This window comes from Oncorhynchus mykiss, chromosome 13, assembly GCF_057628025.1.
Source record: "Oncorhynchus mykiss isolate SJ-2025 chromosome 13, ASM5762802v1, whole genome shotgun sequence".
Classification (NCBI taxonomy): Eukaryota; Metazoa; Chordata; class Actinopteri; order Salmoniformes; family Salmonidae; genus Oncorhynchus; species Oncorhynchus mykiss.
In genome coordinates, this window is record NC_143034.1 from 17,216,883 (window position 1) to 17,229,977 (window position 13,095).

General features: G+C 43.2%; 1 long non-coding RNA gene across 2 annotated transcripts; it reads right to left on the minus strand.

Moving 5' to 3' along the window:
• Positions 1-8,347: 8,347 nt before the first annotated feature.
• On the minus strand, positions 8,348-12,787 carry LOC118940340 (uncharacterized). 2 transcript variants are annotated; one of them, XR_005036857.2, is made up of 3 exons: positions 12,661-12,787; positions 12,050-12,121; positions 8,348-11,703 (listed from the first exon to the last, which is right to left on the minus strand). It is a non-coding gene; the product is annotated as an uncharacterized LOC118940340 (long non-coding RNA). The 2 variants fall into 2 exon arrangements; XR_016485708.1 differs by lacking the exon at positions 12,661-12,787 and adding an exon at positions 12,400-12,454.
• Between the last annotated feature and the right edge of the window lie 308 nt (positions 12,788-13,095).

Sequence of the window (13,095 nt, forward strand, 5' to 3'; positions counted from 1 at the left end):
ACTGAGTATTGGGACACAGGGTAACAACATATCCTGGTCTCTATTCTCAGGACCAGGACTATAACACTGAGTATTGGGACCCAGGCCAACAACATATCCTGGTCTCTATTCTCAGGACCAGGACTATAACACTGAGTATTGGGACACAGGGTAACAACATATCCTGGTCTCTATTCTCAGGACCAGGACTATAACATTGAGTATTGGTGCCCAGGACAACAACATATCCTGGTCTTTTCTACAGAATTCAACTAAACTTTGAAAAAAATATATATTTAAAAAAAAATGTATATCCAATCAGCAACGTAAAAGAAAACATGAAACCACATTCGTATGTATGTTTTACAATGACATTTACATGCAAGCATTCGTTCCACATAACAAATCACCAATAAAAAGTTGAATGGTGAGGTATAAGATATTATCAAGTGTATTTCCAGTGTGAAGAGAGAGAGGTTTGGTAGGAGAACTTACTGGCTGTGAGGAAACAGAAGAGTGTGAGGTCTGTGTTTGACATGACCTACAGGTACTGATGGGCAGAGCTGACTTCCTGCCCCCATGATGCCTCTTCCTAACAACCAACACATCATTCGATTCACAATCAAATGTGTGAACATCTCTCTGGAGCACACTTAATACACAATAAGGAAAGTTCAAAGATATCACAAATTAAATCCTTTAAAATAAATTCAACAACTTAATTTGACGACACTAATAGTCCTATGTCTTCTGTACTTCTATGTGTCCCATCAGCTACACTAAAACCTGGTGAAAGGTTTTAAAATAAATATGTGAACATCTTTTAGGAGCAAACTAATTATACAAGAGGACTATGGTCCTTTTAAAAATTGATTATTAGATTTTTAAAAACATATAATCAATGTCATAAGCAGACGTTATTGAGCAGATAATGGAATGTATTTATTGATCTATTGAATACATGAATACACACCTTGTATTGTTGAAACAATTCATTAATAGATAATAGGAGTTATTGAAGTAAGATACAGCTCTGAACCCCCCACCCCACCACACACACACACCACTCCTACTCCAAGAAGATTGATACATGGTTCCAGAGCTGCATATTATCAACACAGGTTACCATGGTAATCAGACTTAGAGAATGGGAGATAATAACTCTTTACAATATGTTTTCTGTTCAAACTTTATTTAGATATCTTGAACTGGTGCCTAAGAGGAGGGATGAAAGAAAACATGTTTGTGCTTTCTGGTGTTTTTTCAGTGACCCCGATTGAGCAAAGCTCTTTCCACATACACCTTACTCCTGTCTCTCTCCAGTGTGTAGGCGTTGGTGTGTGCTCAGGGCTGCTGATTGATTGAAGCTCTTCCCACACTGATTACAGCTATAAGGCCTCTCTCCTGTGTGTATAAGTCGGTGTTTGGTCACGGTGAAATCTCAAGCAAAACTCTTCCCACACTTATCACAACTATAAGGCTTCCCTCTAGCATGAATCCGCTGGTAAATGACCAATTTTCTCTGTTTAGCAAAAACTCTTCCCACAGTCAGAGCAGCGGTGGTGAGGTTTCTTCCTATAAGTCTTTGCTGGTGTTCATTGAGACGTTCTGATCTGGAGAGACTCTTCTGGAGAGACGACTTGTCAGCATCATGTTGTTGTTGAGGCTTCCCCTTATGATAAGCCCCTCCCACTGAGAGAGCTACGGGTAGAGTTGACCGCTGTGAAACAAAGCTAATGAATAGCAGGTTAACTGATGGGACATTGATAAATGCATACATTTGCCTATCAAAATAAACATACTACCACAGCGTCCATGTTATTTTTGATTACCATATTTGAATCCGATTTTGGACATATTAAGTTTGTATGTGAAAACTATTTCTAAGATGCATACTTTCAGTTTCCCTGAACTTACTGCACTCGAGCAATAGGAGGAAGCTTGCACTGCTTGTGCTAGAACATGTGCAGATTAAATATGCCTCTATGAATCTGAAGGCCTTTACGTGTCCTAATATATTTAAAAAATTGCTCAGAAAACCAGGTGTTTTTAACAGCGTCACTTCGATTGTCAACTTAAGCCAATTAAGATAAGCAGAGTAAGGTGTTTAGGTGACCATACTGCCATACTCGGCCAAATGCCACAACTAGTTTCATGTCAAATGATAAGTGTGCATGTAAACACACTCATTGTAGGAGCACTAGTGTATGCACTACCTGGGTTTGAGCCACAAGGAGAGGGCGGTGGAGCACCCTACTGGGTGCCTGTTTTGTGTGGTGTTCTCAGAACGCCTACGCCTGGCGCGATTGGAGGCCATGCACGGGTGCGTCGGCCAGGCTCGGGCTCAGGCTGGGGACGAGCTCCCTCAGGAGTGGTGTGCCAGCGAGCTGTTAGTCCCTCTACTGGGTCCAGTAACCCTCCCAGGAAGTGTGGCCGGAGCCACCGCAGGCAGTGCCCATCTGCTGCCAAGCCTGGATGGGGGCAGGAGTCGGACCACTGGGGCCACCTTGAACAGAGGGTGCATGCCCTGCCTTCAGCAGGGCTTCATCACGAAGCCTATTCACTCAGGTAGCCACTGCACTGGACATCAAACTGGTGGCCAGTGATGACTTTCCATCTGTCCCCATCTCTGCTGAGTTCCGCGAGGCCTTGCAGGAGAGCGGGGTCTCTCCAGGGGGCTCTCTGACTCACAGCAGAGACTGGACCATGGAGTTGTTGCAGGCGTACTGTCCCTCTGCCTCTGGGAGTACCACACAATGATAGCTGCCATGGTCCTCCCGGACCAGGAGATTATAGAGCGGAACCCGCGACTGATGCCGGGACCCCCAGGATCTTTGATGCGGACTTGTAAGCCACATATGGGTACCTCTGCTCTCTTGACCGCCTTACCAATGCGACTATGTTACTGAGATCACGCGGGGTGCAGTATGTCCTCCAATACTTGCAGCCTCGCTTGGATGAGGGCTTAGCAGCCTCTACACTGAGAGGGTATTTGGCCTCTATATCTGCCTGCCATGTGTGGTGGATAGACAGGCCAGTGGGGCGCCATCCCTTGGTCTCCAGGTTTATGAAGGGGGTTCGTCGCCTGCGTCCAGCTAGGACGCGCTCAATGGCGAGCTGGGATCTGGATGTGGTCTTGGCAGCTTTGGCAAAGCCGCCTTTCGAACCGTTGGAGTCTGCCTCCCTGAAACACATCTCTACGAAGGTGGCTTTCGTGGTAGCAATAACTTCCATGAAGAGGGTGGGTGAGCTCCATGCTCTTTCAGTATGTTCTGAGTGCTACCGGATGGACCCCGGTAGGAGGAGTATATCTCTTCGCCCCAACTCTTCATTCCTCTGTCTGTCAGACAGTTATGTCAACATCCCTTTTATCCTGTCTGCTTACGACCCCCCGGGAGCGGCGGAAGAGCCTGGCGCTCCCTCCGGCATGCTGTGCCCTGCACGGGCTCTGGCTGTCTATGTGGAGCGGACACGGGCAGTGAGAACAACAGACCAGCTCTTTTTCTGCTATGGTGAGAGTCCTGGGGACTGGGTTATCAAAGCAGAGGCTCTCTCACTGGATCGTGGACACGATTACGACAGCATACCGCCTGGCTGGAAGGCCAGTGCTGGGATCTGTGGTGGCATATTCAATAAGAGGTGTGGCTGCATCCTGGGCTCTACTGAGAGGAGGGCCGCTCGCTGATATCGTTGCTGCAGCCAGCTGGGCTTCCTCTTGCACCTTTGCTAGGTACTATCGGGTAAATGTGGCACCGCTCTCTGCAGTTGGTTCAGTGGTCCTGGGCATCGCATCCCCTTCCGGGGACTGTGCCGGAACCCACCTTCCACATTGACGGCCCCTGCGTCTCGTTCCCGCGCTGGGACTTCGCCGTTGGCTGGCAGGGTCCCTCTAGCACCGACTAAATCTGGTACGGGTATACCAGTATATTGGAGTGATCCAATATAGTGAAACATAATGAAGGTAACGTATGTAACCGCGGTCATGGGAGCTATATGGATCACGCCATTCCTCTACGGTGCTAGAGGCTCCTCAAAAATTATGTAGAGAACGTGTGTCGCGGCCATGGGTTCTATATATTGGGGCGGACCCCAGTCATGACACAGGTGTACAGGGGAGTGAATCTGTAAGTCCTCACCTTTGATGTATCCCTCCGCCGCGGAGTGATACCAATATATTGGACATATCCATATAGCGTACATAACCATGGTAACATACGTAACCTTTGTTTTGTTGTTTTTAGTAGTCCCCTGTTACTGTCAACCCTGTTACTTTATTTGGCACATAGTATAGGAATATTTTAATTCAATGTCTTAATAAAAAACATGTTTTCTTAAGTTGACAGAATGTTAAAATTAGGTGAAAAATATTTTTGGACCAAGTTACACTTTTAAAAATGAGTGGAATGAAACATTTAAAATATATCTAACGGTCGCCACCAGCGTGAGTTTTATGCACGTGATGTCAGAATGCACTCACTGTTACAAAATGTGATTATTACGCAACAGGACAGTTAACACGCGCTGCCTGCTAATTATCTATAGGGTGTAATACTTAGTCCAACATTTGCCAACAATTTCAGGTATGTTCATCCCAATTTATTTTCGTTTGCGTCTGTTCAAGAAACATTTTAACAGAATTGGCGGAACGAACACATCCCTGATGACGCGTAGACACAGGAGAGCAATGTAGAATACAGCGAACTCAGCAAAAGGAGTAATTTGTGGTAAGTAATGCAGGCCGCCATCTTTATGCACCTCCGCTATCGTTTCAGAAGCAGACTGTAGTCTAATCTACACACCATGGTTCTAAATGAAATCAAATCTCCATCTTCCTTATCTTCTTCTCCTCTCTCAGTTCCACTCTGCCCCAGTGTTTTCCTGCAGTCGACCAGAACCAGCAGTAAGCGGAACCAGGAGATGTTTGACCTGGGGACTACGGGAGAGTAGAGGGGAACGGGCTAGATTTGTCCTGTTGGCGGCAAGAAATATTAAACATAGTCTATTTAGTCTATTTGGGAATCCCTAGAATCTCTTTTTTCCTCAAATGTTCAATTGTTAACTACTTCCCACTAATCTAATAGTATTGGGTTGGTGGAGGAATGGGCTAGTTTCCACCAGATTTATTATACCAGTCATTACCTTTCAAAACAGAGGAAGAGGCGACTTGTGACGCAAATGATTGAATATACATTTCGTAATTATTAGGTTGTTACGTGTGTACTGATAAAAGTAGGACGCGTGACATGCCAGCAACTTGGAGAAAAAAACAACAGTATTGCCAGGTTGACATTAGTTACCACAGCCACAAAGTCATGAACCACGACTATTTCAAAAATGTATCTACTTAAAATGTCATCTTAAACCTAACCACACTGTTAACCTTATGACTCACCCTAACCTTAAAATAAAAAAGCGAATGTTTGTTTCCATGAACTTCCACGACATACATTTTTGACTTTGTGGCTGTGGTAACGACTGCCTTAACATTTAAGAAATGCATTTTCATTGCCATTACATATTAGAAGGCAATCGCTGGGAATTAATTATTGGGCTAATTTATAGGAACATGATATGTCTCACCCCACAAGAGATGCTACAGAAAAGTTAGGAGAATGAACGTGGACAGAATAATAGCTTTGGGTGAGAACCAGGCGAGGCAGATGGGATTGTATGGCAGGGACTTAAGCCCCACGGTACCTATAGCTGTGAGTCCACCATGGCTACTGCCACCTCCAGTAGTTGATTTACACGTGTTGGAGAGAGTACAGAAAGACAGGGAGGGGATTTATCCATGACAGTTCTTTAAAAGGCAACTAGAAACTGTAAATCAGTATTTTTTGCCCATAAATACAGATGAAAGACCCAAGGACAGGTCAGACTGGACCAGCCTTTGTTGAACAGGAAAGTGAGGTGGCTGTCAGGAGACGTATTACAGACCACCTGGCTGAGCTGATGGTCGTACTGTTGGCCTTGCAGTGGTTGGAGGAAGTCAAGCATAGTTATATGTTCTGACTCATGTGCTGTGTTGATGAGTCTGCAATCATTTAGCTCACATAGCAGACAAGGCCTGCTATATGAAGGAATTCAAATTCATGCCCGAGTGAGACAGATAGGTGTCCTCATAAGCTTTTCTTGGGTCCCGGCCCATGTGGGGGTGGAAGGGAATGAGGAAGTAGATGTGCTAGCTAAACAGGCCCTTAGGAGACAGGAAGTGGAGGTGCCAATGAGCAAAGCAGAGGCTAAGGGAATGATATGGGCAGTGGTGGTTGCAGAGTTAGCAGGAGCAGTGGAACAGTGACAATAAGGGAAGGCATCGATTCATTAATTACATTTTAGTCATTTAGCAGAAACTCTTATCTAGAGCGTCTTACAGGAGCAATTCGGGTTAAGTTGCTCAAAGGTACATTGACAGATTTTTCACCTAGTCGGCTCAGGTTACTGGCCCAATGCTCTAAACCACTAGGCTACCTGCCACCCGTATTCCAGGTACAGAGTAAAGTAGGGGAGGATGGTAGTAATGGACAGAATAGAGGAGGCTTTCCTTACAAGGCTGAGTAGGACACAGACAGCTGAATAAGTGATTACATGTGATAGGAAATCATTAAACAGGAAGATGTGATTACTGTCAGGAAACAGAGACAGTGGAGAATGTACTGATACAGTGTGGGCAGTATGATAGGGAAACAGAGACAGTGGAGAATGTACTGATACAGTGTGGGCAGTATGATAGGGAAACAGAGACAGTGGAGAATGTACTGATACAGTGTGGGCAGTATGATAGGGAAACAGAGACAGTAGAGAATGTACTGATACAGTGTGGGCAGTATGATAGGGAAACAGAGACAGTGGAGAATGTACTGATACAGTGTGGGCAGTATGGTAGGGAAACAGAGACAGTGGAGAATGTACTGATACAGTGTGGGCAGTATGATAGGGAAACAGAGACAGTGGAGAATGTACTGATACAGTGTGGGCAGTATGATAGGGAAACAGAGACAGTGGAGAATGTACTGATATAGTGTGGGCAGTATGATAGGGAAACAGAGACAGTGGAGAATGTACTGATACAGTGTGGGCAGTATGATAGGGAAACAGAGACAGTGGAGAATGTACTGATACAGTGTGGGCAGTATGATAGGGAAACAGAGACAGTGGAGAATGTACTGATACAGTGTGGGCAGTATGATAGGGAAACAGAGACAGTGGAGAATGTACTGATACAGTGTGGGCAGTATGATAGGGAAACAGAGACAGTGGAGAATGTACTGATACAGTGTGGGCAGTATGATAGGGAAACAGAGACAGTGGAGAATGTACTGATACAGTGTGGGCAGTATGATAGGGAAACAGAGACAGTAGAGAATGTACTGATACAGTGTGGGCAGTATGATAGGGAAACAGAGACAGTGGAGAATGTACTGATACAGTGTGGGCAGTATGATAGGGAAACAGAGACAGTGGAGAATGTACTGATACAGTGTGGGCAGTATGATAGGGAAACAGAGACTGATCCAGTATGAGGGAGAAAGGGGTACAGGAATTGAGTTTGATCAGCATACTGAGTAGAACATTGTTAGATACAGTGTGGGCAGTATGATAGGGAAAGAGAGACTGATCCAGTATGAGGGAGAAAGGGGTACAGGAATTGAGTTTGATCAGCATACTGAGTAGAACATTGTTAGATACAGTGTGGGCAGTATGATAGGGAAAGAGAGACTGATCCAGTATGAGGGAGAAAGGGGTACAGGAATTGAGTTTGATCAGCATACTGAGTAGAACATTGTTAGATACAGTGTGGGCAGTATGATAGGGAAAGAGAGACTGATCCAGTATGAGGGAGAAAGGGGTACAGGAATTGAGTTTGATCAGCATACTGAGTAGAACATTGTTAGATACAGTCACAAATATTTTTATTTTTTAAGAGAAACAGGGCAGATAGGATTTAGTTCCTCAATCCCTGTCGCTGGCCCACACTCCAGCACAGGAGATGGCTTAATGCACCATAATGTTGGTTTGCCTACCGCTGATAAACCTGACAGAAGACGTATTTTCATCGTTAGTGTCTGGTCATGTAATGGATAATCTGACTTTCAAATCAGTGGAGGTGAATAAGTACACACTTTACGAGGAATGAGAGATAATTAAGTAAGAGACACAGATTCCTACACTTAATAAAGTAGTGAGTTACTTTGCGGTTGGAAGAAAAATCCCAACCAGTTTAACCGTCATGTTTTCTTTGTCCAGCCATTAACAGGGATGTGGTGGATCAAAGACTATGAAAACTAGTTGGAACCGGTTCTGTACCGGTACCGTTCTGCATTGTGTTCTTGTAAGGTGTAGGTGGAAGACAAGGCTCTGGACACAATTCTGCCGGTTGTCTCTCTTTTAATGACTGCATGGAATAGATACAAATACAAGACTAAGGTTGGTGCTGCTGTCTGGACTCCCATACAAGTATATTTGCCTCTCCTCATCACGCTCTGAGCAAACTCATTAGTAAAAGCATAAACAAAAAAATATATTGAAAATATGAACTTGTACAAAAGACTCACATTTCATTTGATAAATGTTGTACACCAATACAATAATAATTTGCTAATAAGTGATACATATTTCTTAGTGTACTATTGTACCATTATACTTGAGGCATACAAATGAAGCAACAATGCCATTTTTGACATGACCGGACAGGTAGCAAAATGAACGACAGCTAACTAGGCACATTAAACATGAAATACAATATCGTCCCATTTCACAACATACCTGCATGGAACAGATACAAGGCTAAAGTTAATGCTACCGTCTGGACTCCCATACAACTATATTTGCCTGATAAAAGACAGTGCAGAATGCCAGTGAGAAAAGTATTTTTGTATCTCAGCTGCCGTCCACCTATCAGCTGTTTTGAACTTGAAAACTGAAGAAAGAGAAGGATCTGGGCAGTGTTTCACAAACATCATCTCGTTACCTCTCGGCTGAAGTACTCGATGTGCCGACCCTGCCTCCTCAAACACTCCTCGGCCACATCTATTGCCTTGTTCAACCGGATCCAGTACTCCATGACGTTTTCTCCTAGTACTGGCAAAGTGTTATAAAAAGAAAATCGGCAAGAGGCATGGTTGAATATGTCGACTCACTGAAAAGTTATTTCAGTATATCTATCACTTTGGGGTTCTCGTGAGGTTTCAGAGATGTATTGCTGCGGAGTTTTATCTTTACAATGTCTCTACCTCTCCGCAGAAGCTTGGTCATGATCTCCTGTGACTGTTCTATGACCGACACGCCCCTCTTTCTCAGGTAAGCGTCCATAAGCTCCTCCCATTCATGTACTGAGTACTTGTCAGACCCCTCCCCTCTGAAACATGGAGTCTCTCTCACGTCAGACTGCACGAACTTCATACCAGATACATGAAGGGAGGGTGTGTCAGTGAATGTCTGTCCTGCACTGGAGCTCTGTGAATGTGTGCCTCTATCCTCCTTCCTCTCACCTTCCTTCCTAATTTGAGCTGATATAGACTGTCCTATCTGATGGGCAAGTTGTGTGGTAAGATTTCCCAAGTCAGGGCTGGCCACCTCTGAACTATCTGAGTGTCACTAAGCATAATGAAAGGAGCCGAGGGTGTGTCGTTAGGCACCCGAGTAGAGCAAAAATGTGGTGAATCGACATAGTTCTAGCTATAGTTCTAGCTGGGGTCTGAGGCAACTACCTGAAAAACATCCCTCTCCCAAGACCCAGTTGAAGCTCATCACTGAAAACACGGTCTCCTTTTTCAACAATATACAGTTGAAGTCGGAAGTTTACATACACCTTAGCAAAATACATTTAAACTCAAGTTTCACATTTCCTGACATTTAATCCTAGTAAAAAAATCCCTGTCTTTGGTCAGTTAGGATCACCACTTTATTTTAAGAATGTGAAATGTCAGAATAATGGTAGAGAATTATTTATTTCAGCTTTTTTCTTTCATCACATTTCCAGTGTGTCAGAAGTTCACGTACACTCAATTAGTATTTGGTAGAATTGCCTTTAAATTGTTTAACTTGGGCCAAACATTTTGGGTAGCCTTCCACAAGCTTCCCACAATAAGTTGGATGAATTTTGGCCCAATCCTCCTGACAGAGCTGGTGTAACTGAGTCAGGTTTGTAGGCCTCCTTGCTCACACATGCTTTTTCAGTTCTGCCCACACATTTTCTATAGGATTGAGGTCAAGGCTTTGTGATGGCCACTCCCAATACCTTGACTTTGTTGTCCTTAAGCCATTTTGCCACAACTTTGGAAGTATACTTGGGGTCATTGTCCATTTGGAAGACCCATTTGAAAACCAAGCTTTAACATCCTGACTGATGTCTTGAGATGTTGCTTCAATATATACACATAAGTTTCCTCATCATGATGCCATCTATTTTGAGAAGTGCACCAGTCCCTCCTGCAGCAAAGCAGCCCCACAACATGATGCTGCCAGCCTTGTGCTTCACGGTTGGGATGGTGTTCTTCGGCTTGCAAGCCTCCCCCCTTTTCCCCCAAACATAATGATGGTCATTATGGCCAAACAGTTGTTTTTGTTTCATTAGACCAGAGGACATTTCTCCAAAAAGTACGATCTTTGTCCCCATGTGCAGTTGCAACCCGTTTTTTAATGGCGGTTTTGGAGCAGTGGCTTCTTCTTTGCTGAGCGGCCTTTCAGGTTATGTCGATATAGGACTCGTTTTACTGTGGATATAGATACTTTTGTACCTGTTTCCTCCAGCATCTTCACAAGGTCCTTTGCTGTTGTTCTGGGATTGATTTGCACTTTTCGCACCAAAGTACGTTCATCTCTAGGAGACAGAACGAGTCTCCTTCCTGAGCGGTATGACGGCTGTGTAGTCCCATGGTGTTTATACTTGAATACTATTGTTTGTACAGATGAACGTGGTACCTTAAGGCATTCGGAAATCGCTCCCAATGATGAACCAGACTGGTGGAGGTCTACAATTTTTTTTCTGAGGTCTTGGCTGATTTCTTTTGATTTCCCCATAATGTCAAGGAAAGAGGCACTGAGTTTGAAGGTAGGCCTTGAAATACATCCACATGTACACCTCCAATTGACTCAAATGATGTCAATTAGCCTAACAGAATCTTCTAAAGCCATGACATCATTTTCTGGAACTTTCCAAACTGTTTAAAGGCAGTAAACTTAGTGTGCATAAACTTCTGACCCACTGGAATTGTGACACAGTGAAATAATATGTCTATACAATTGTTGGAAAAATGACTTGTCATGCACAAAGTAGATGTCCTAACAGACTTGCCAAAACTATAGTTTGTTAACAAGAAATTTGTGGAGTGGTTGAAAGACGAGTTTTAATGACTCCAACCTAAGTGTACGTAAACTTCCGACTTCAACTTGAAGTCATATTCACTATCAAAATACACAAATAAAATGGAATATATGTAACAACAATTTCAAATGTATCAGTTAATCTAAGAGATATACCAAACAAACCATTAGCTATTTTTTGGTGTGTTTAAGAGATTTCACTTCCAACCTATTTATAGCATAGCAACTCCCGGTGACCAAGCTGGTGTTGATCAACGGCGATTCATAATGATCCACGTTGATCTGGATCACGGCACCAATGTAACCGGCTCGGCACCGGTACCGTTCTGCATTGTGTTCTTGTAAGGTGTAGGTGGGAGACAAGGCTCTGGACACAATTCTGCCGGTTGTCTCTAGTAATGACTGCATGGAATGGATACAAATACAAGGCAAACGTTAATGCTGCCGTCTGGACTCCCATACAAGTAAGTATATTTGCCTCTCCTCATCACGCTCTGAGCAAACTCATTAGTAAAAGCATCAACAGAAAAATATTTCGTTTTAAAAATGTTGTACACCCATACAATAATAATTTGCTAATAAGTGCTAAATATTTCTTAGAGAGAGTACTATTGTACCATTATACCTGAGGCATACTAATGAAGCAACAAAGCTTTTTTTACATAACCGGACAGCAAAAAAAAAATTTGCGACAGCTAACTAGGCACATTAAACATGAAATACAAAATCGTCACATTTCACAACATACCTGCAAGGAATGGATGCAAATACAAGGCCAATGTTAATGCTGCCGTCTGGACTCCCATACAAGTATATTTGCCTGATAAAAGACAAAAGACAGTGCAGAATGCCCGTGAGAAAATCACCAGAAAACTCAAGATGTCTGCACCTGAAAGAGACCCTCTCCCGCAACAAAGCTAACGGTAGCTGGGCTAGCCTTGCAAAGTTGCACTCGGAACATGATCCCCATTCACATGAATATATATTCATATAAACAGCAATGCAACAGTAAATCAGTGACGATGTCACTTTTGCTTGTCTCTTCTTGTGCATTTGTGAAAAGACCGGAGCATACATAACACATACATACATACATACCTCTCCTCATCAGGCTCTGAGAAAACTGAGGAGTAAAATAATGGCTCCCGTTGATGACATCACAGCATTAACACAATTTAGAAAATAATGACAATAAAATAGTTCACTCATGAAAGTAATGTAATATATCCCAAAATAACCTTAAAATAAATATGAGGGATTTTCGGTGAAATACATAACGTATATTTTACACCTGTTACATAGGCCTATACATTTTATATTGCAACAGCAGGCCTATACTGTTAAAAGAACCAGACTTACCGGATCCATTGTGGAAACTACGCGTTTCTTCGCTTGTCTTAGAAAATAAGAGTGTTGGCTACAGTAGTACAGTTACTTTGTTTTAAGTGTTCCGGGAGTCGACATTTCCTTCCGCAGGAAGGGCACTCTGAGTCCTTAACGAAACACAAAACATAACGGGCAATTGATCTTACTTCGAATCTGAAACCTAATAGTAAGCATCAACTTCAATGACAGTTAACATAAAGTTAAAACACAAATATGACATTCCTGCGCCACAATAACATTGTCGCCGAGGATGGCTAACTAACGTTAGTGTTTGATTCAGATCAACCGTTTTTTCATAAAACAGGGACATATGTGCTTCAGGAGTCTGTGGGTTTGATATTATTCCACCATGGGCAACAACAACTGGCTACTAGTTGGTTTTCTGACATATGTAATCCAATATCTTGC